The sequence below is a fragment of the Propithecus coquereli genome, unplaced genomic scaffold, assembly GCF_000956105.1.
Source record: "Propithecus coquereli isolate 6110/MARCELLA unplaced genomic scaffold, Pcoq_1.0 Scaffold5, whole genome shotgun sequence".
In the NCBI taxonomy this organism is placed as follows: Eukaryota; Metazoa; Chordata; class Mammalia; order Primates; family Indriidae; genus Propithecus; species Propithecus coquereli.
In genome coordinates, this window is record NW_012150840.1 from 2,965,629 (window position 1) to 2,971,732 (window position 6,104).

The following is a 6,104-nucleotide window of genomic DNA, read 5'->3' on the forward strand; positions in this document are numbered from 1 at the left end:
AATATGCCTGTTAATTTCTCTTTCTATATATTTAAATGGAGATTGCTTGAGCCATATTGTTTGAATTACTGCCCATAGCAGACCATCTCCAGATCATGTGGTTGGCTCATCCTGTCTTACAGTTGATTATACTTCATGTCGTTTTCCAGCATTGTATTTTCCAGGGATTTAAAGTCTGGGTTGAAGATTAAATTCAAATCTGCAAATATCTTGCAAGTGAAAATGTGTGATTATCTATATATATAATCTTTTACAATCAAAATACTAATCCTGAGCCAAATAAAATTTTCACTTACTAGAATTCATGTTGTCACATTAGCTACTAAAAGCAATTGTTTCCTTTGACTGAAATCAGATGTTTCTGGTATAGACGAGGCAGTTTTCGTAATGCGGGCATTGGACAGAGTTTCTAGGATTTAAATATTTTAGGGTTGGGGTATCTGAAGTGTAGATCCATTACTGGCCACTTGTATACCAGACTATTTGCTAGAACTTATCTGATCACTGGAGTTTACAAACACTGTGCAGTAACACAATGAGTTGCTCTCTATTTTTCCACAACTGTACTTGAAAAATATGTGGTATCATTTCACAGAATTAGTAAGTGATGCTTTGGGATATAAACACAGGGCTCAGACCTATAATTTTAGTGTCTTTTTATATGAGCCAACAGAAATGGAATTCCAGAGGGATACTTTGACTGTAAGCAGTAAAACCCCACTTCAAAATGGCTAAAACAAGAAGGAAAATGTATTTTAAAACCAGGTGAGTCCCAGTGCAAGGTGCCTCCAGCTTGTAGAGGACATCAGTTCCATGATGGATTCATACACCTGGCTTTGGGTTTTTAGGGAAAGCTTTATATCATTAGGGAACTGTTTACCAGCCAAGTTTCTAGATGTTAGTCAAGGGCTAACCCTGCAAGCAGTCCTTTCTAAGGATAGCAATCTCAGGTCTGTTATGTTACCTTTTTTCTGCACAGATTCATTTGTCACTATTCCCAACAATATTGCATTGACCTTTGGGTCTAGATTTCGGTTGGATGAATCCACACATGAATTTGCTTGGTCAAACTGTATAACATTTTGTTAATTATTGCCAAATTGGGCTCTAGAAAGACTGCCAGTTTACATTCCCACTAACAGTATTTGCAAGTGACTCCAGATCCCCATTATCAGTCTTTGTAATTGTGGCCAGTTGAATACAGCATGAATCTTAGCAGAAATATAGGTAAAAATAAAATTGTTAAGCAGATGTGAGTTGTTACTTGGTACATCCAACAAGAGTGCAGTGGTTAAGCTATAGTGAGTTTTTCATGGGTATATTTTGAAGATACGATGTGAATCACTTGATAAATTTGCTTTAAATGTGAAATTGAAGCTTACAGAACAGATTTCAAATAGAAAATGTTTGTATTTAACAGTGGGTTTTCAGAGTTAAAATATGATGTCCAAATACTAGTCACCAATTAAATTAAGCAATTTTGCCAACTTGATTATAACAAAATAAGTGTACCAAGTCATAAATACATGATTTCATTATTAAATATTTACCAAATTAACATTTTGTGAGGGAAGAGGGGTTGTGGTTGTGGCAGTGCATATAAAATAAGCAGTATTTTAAAACAATACCACTTTCAGAAATGTCAGTATCCGAAAGTATTGTTCAAAGTAAAGAATTGGATGTATAGTAGTTTTAATGTTATATGCCAGGTTTACTTGGGGTATCTAAAAAAAAACATGAAAAAAGGCTGGGTGCAGTGGCTCACGCCTGTAATCCTAGCACTTCAGGAGGCCGAGGAGGGAGGATTGCTTGAGGCCAGGAGTTTGAGACCAGCCTGAGCAAGAGTGAGACCCCGTCTCTACAAAAAAAATAGAAAAATTAGCTGGGCGTGGTGACACACGCCTGTAGTCCCAGTTACTCGAGAGGCTGAGGCAGGAGAATAGCTTGAGCTCAGGAGTTTGAGGTTGCTGTGAGCCATGATGATGCCACTGCACTCCAGTCTGGACAACAGAGAGAGATGATGTCTCAAAAAACAAAAAAAAAAAGAGTAAAAGAAGTGAAATTATAAAGAAAATGCAGCTTATATGGATGCTTACTTAGGGGAATATTTTTTACTTTGAAAGTAAAGTATCCCTATTTAATTTCTTCAGAAGAAAACTACTCTGGGATGTGCAGTTCTCTATGAGAAATCATAGTGTGTTGCTTTTGTTTTCTTTTGTACTATTATGGGTTTATGTTGTAAGCACACCTAAGATCCCACCTGGATTTATAACCCCTTTTTCTTAATACCTTAAAGTTTTTCTAACTGTGAGTGGATATATTCAATGAGGGGAAACATGCCCAGTCTCTTTAACACCAGTTAAACTGCTTGTTCCCTGAGACAGACAACAGTTGTGCCATTTGCAAGCCAAAGGAGAGATAATGAACCAACTTTTGGGCAATGACTTTGTCTTATACAGGGATTTTTCAGAACAGTGATAAAGAACAACATTAAAAACTTTATCTAAATGGTGCAGAACTATTTTACTGACTTGTCCAAAAATATTAATTGCATAGTGCTTTTGAAATATAAAGATATGAATGCTAAACTTCAAAATAATTACAGCTGGAAAGTAAGCTTTTTAAAAAGTACTTGGATGCCAAGGAAACCTAAATAATAATGAGGTGACTTTTGAGGCAATTTTCTTAAGTCATAATAATTGAAAGCTTACATGTTTACAACAGATCCTCAGACTGATAGGAGACCAAGTTCTCATGGCTCTACTGGCAAGGAGACCCTGGTTTCCTTTTTTCGAATTGGATTGGCTACAATACATATTCTCTTTTCCATAAACTATTTTGGTTATGACAAAAAGATTCACACATACAGATAAAATATCTTTAATTGAAGTATCTTTAAAAATGAACTTTATGAAAGGAAAATTACTTTCATTTTGATGTAAGGAGCCTAGGAAATTAAGCATAGTTACTAATGCCTTCCTAACTTACCCTTGATTCTTGAATTAAATTGCAGTTTGAAATGCTTTTTAAATGACATTGAGAAAACTCTGGGTGCTTAACTATTCACATTATCATTTGTCTTTTGAACAACTATGTAGTAATTTTCATTGCACATCTTATTTCCTATATTGAAGTAAATGTCAAAGCCTAGATTTCAGATTGTATGATTTCTTTTTATGTGATATTTTTATGCCTGAATTATTTTAATCTGTAAATTGCAGGCCTGGTTTTTTTTTTTTTATGATAAGTTTGGACAGCCTCCTTTAGGTTGCAAGGAACCCTCACATTGTCTTAAATGCTGGAGGCTTATTGTAAAAATACAATGAACAGACAATGGCCTCATCAGAGGCAAAGTTTCTTGGAGAAATGGAAAAATGGCTTTTTCACGTAGTGAACATCAGCTGCTCAGACGACTGAATTGTGTCCTCCTTTTCGAAGTGGGTGTTCATTGCTGTGTAGTCCCAATATGCATTCTCTTACTCGTGTGCTCCCCATGTTCTCTCTGCCCACTTCTCCCTCTGCTACTTTTGCTGTCTTCTACTGTGCCGGAAGGAGGATTGATTCTATTAGTTAAATCCAAAATAGAGCCCCCTGATTGGGCAGAGATTATTCAACTGAGTCATTCTGGCTGTGGCCTCCCTTATGTCCAAGCAAAAGGATGGCTTCCCTTAACTAGGGCAGAAATCCCTGGTACAATCAATTGTAGGCAGTGTAGAGGGTCACATACCACAGCAAATTATGGGGAAGGACCCATCTCTGGCAGCTTTCCTCAGAAGAGGTTGTGAGCAGGACAGGCCTTTAGAATCTCATGGATTTCTCAGTCTAATCATGGATTTGATTGAAATGATAATGATGCTATATACATTATTGTCAATATTGCAACTTCATGATATAATCAAGTAGTGGCAAAAATGTTCACTTGACAAACAGCAGCATTGCACAGTGGTAAAGAGCATCAGCTCTGCAGCCAGACTGCCAGGGTTTGCTCTGGGGTTACAATGTGCCTCCACGATTTAATAGAATCTACCTGTAATAAATTAGAGATGGATATCCTTAACTTGGTATAATTCCATTTTATTCCCTCCCATCCTTTGTGATATTGTTGTCATGTATTTTACTTCTATGTTATCAGCCCCATTATACATTTTATTCTTGCTTTAAACAAAAAATAAGAGAAAAAAATAGTCCTACATTTACTCACATGTAAACCTTATTCATTGCTCTTCATTCCTTCATGCAAATCTCTGCTTTTATCTGGAATAATTTTCCTTTGGCCTGAAAAACTTCTTTTAATATTAATTTCTTGAAAGCTCTGTTGGAGACCAATTTTATCAGATTTTGTTTGTCTGAAAATGTCTTTATTTTGCCTTCATTTTTGAATAATATTTTTTGCTGGATTTAGAATTCTAGGTGGACAACTTTTTTCTTTCGGCCCTTTAAAGATTGTTCCATGTCTTCAACCTTCCTTGTTTCTGATGAGAAATTAGTTTTCATTCTTATGGATTTTTTTTTTATATATATAATGTACCCTTTTTCTCTGGTTGCTTTTAAGTTGTTTTTGTTCTTTTAGGTTTTCAGCAGTTTGTATGATGTGTGCCTAGTGAGGTGTATTTTTCTGGTATATCATATGTGTTTTTCTGCACTTCTCTTTCTAGGAGTCCAAATACATATCTGTTAACCACTTAATACTGTCCCACAAGTTCTTGTGGCTTCTTTCTCCCAACAGTTTTTCTCTCTGTGCTTCAGATTGGATGATTCCTTTTGATTTATCTCAGAGTTTATGACTCCTTTCTTCTCTTATATTCAATCTGCTGTTAATCTCAGTCAATAACTTTTTAATTTCAGTTTTAAGGTTTCCCCTTCATTCTTTTTTCATGGTTTTCATATCTCCATTGAAATGCCCCATTTCTCCGCCTATTATAAATCATTTTTTTCTATAGATACTATAGATTTAACATATTTATCTGGCTATCTTGAAGTCTCTGCTAATTTCGACATTGGGGGCACCAGTGTATCTGTTTCTGTTGACTGACTTATTTACATTTTCTTATTTCTTTCCCTGTCTAGTAATTTTTTAAATTGTATAATACATGTTAGAGACTCTGGATTCTATTACATCCCTCTGAAGAGTGTTGAGTTTTCTTCTAGGAGGCAGTTAAATTACTGACAGAGCATCTTGTATTAATAATTGTAGGGGCTCGATTGTAGGCTTTGTTGGGGCGGATCTATTTTGTTTTTTTCCGTAGTTTTAGGGTAAATCCCTTAGTACTAGAAGTGGTCCTTATTTCTAAGGCGTGGCCCTTTTGAAATTTAATGGAAAGCATGAAGTGTTTGCAGGACTTGAACTTTGAACTCAGGAGACCCAAGTGGTCAGCTGCTGAAATGTCTGCTCAGTACTTTCAGATATTCAGCTATTTATTTGCCCTAGAATCACTGGATTTCTTGCCCTGCTTGCAGTCAAAGATCTTGAGGGGATTTTATACTCAGATTTAATAGTTTCCCTCTCTGTGATTGCTCATTTAAGCGACTTCTCATCTTGATTTTTAATCTGATTTTAATCTGATTTTTAATCTCTGACAGCCTAGACTGCGGTCTCTGACTCCACAAGTAACTAAGACTATGGCATTCTGCCTGAGTCCTACCTGCCCAGTGGAATGAATGGGGAAGGCACTTGGGTAAGGTTGTGTAAACATGGATCTCTCCTTTCTAAGGGTTGAGTCCTTGCAGTTTCTGTCACGAAAAGAATTAGGGCCGGATGCTGTGGCTTACACCTGTAATCCTAGCACTCTGGGAGGCCGAGGTGGGAGGATTGCTTGAGCTCGGGAGTTTGAGACCAGCCTGAGCAAGAGCGAGACCCCGTCTCTACTAAAAATAGAAAGATATTAGCTGGACAACTAAAAATATATAGAAAAATTTAGCGGGGCATGGTGGTACATACCTGTAATCCCAGCTACTCAGGAGGCTGAGGCAGGAGGATCGCTCGAGCCCAGGAGTTTGAGGTTGCTGTGAGCTAGGCTGACGCCACGGCACTCTAGCCAGGGCAACAGAGCCAGACTCTGTCTCAAAAAAAAAAAAAAAAAAATGAGATACCCTGTCCTTTATTT